This window comes from Acanthisitta chloris, unplaced genomic scaffold, assembly GCF_000695815.1.
Source record: "Acanthisitta chloris isolate BGI_N310 unplaced genomic scaffold, ASM69581v1 scaffold9553, whole genome shotgun sequence".
Taxonomy (NCBI): Eukaryota; Metazoa; Chordata; class Aves; order Passeriformes; family Acanthisittidae; genus Acanthisitta; species Acanthisitta chloris.
In genome coordinates, this window is record NW_008664337.1 from 132,413 (window position 1) to 133,169 (window position 757).

Below are 757 nucleotides of genomic sequence, written 5' to 3' on the forward strand. Positions count from 1 at the left end.
CCACCCCTGTGAAACCATTACAGAAGGCAGCAGGAGGAATGCCCTGGGAAAAGAGGCAACTGGGAGAGGTGACAGGAGTCAAAGAGCAAGAAGAAAAAAAAAAAAAAAAAATCAGGCAGCAGAGACTGAAAGGAAAAAAGAACAAAGATAAACAGCCCGAAGGAGAGAGACATACTCAAAAAACCAAGGTGATAGTATTGTGGCATTTCAAGACTTGGTAGTCATGGGAAGCAGGCTCAGGAGAGGTTCTGGTTCCTCATACATGAAGAAAACTGGGAATGCATCAACAACATTCAGCTCATCAGCTGGAAAGTCCCAGAGATCCATGGTACAAATATTCAAGGGAAGATGATGACGACCTTTCCCATCCCATCTGAACAGCACACAAACAACCCCCCAATTTTGCCATGTATTATGGAGAAAGAGTCTAAGTGAAGGGAATTCAACAGCCTTGGTTTGCTTGTTCTCTATATTCGCTGCTTTTGCTCTGCCTTGACAACTGCCAAAATCCATCCTCACACGTAAATAAATACAAGAGCTAACAGTCCCCACTTGAAAAATCAGAGAATTCCAGAAAACTATTTTGGACTTCCCTTCTGCCACAAGACATCAAGAAGTTCAAGAACTTTCTGTACCACAGCTGAGTTGCTGGAAAAAGTTTGGCTGTACTGTGCTCAAATGAAGATAGTCAATTACCCCTGATCCAGAGCCTTGGAGCACTGAGCTGAACTGATGCAAACTCCTGATCCTGGAATGA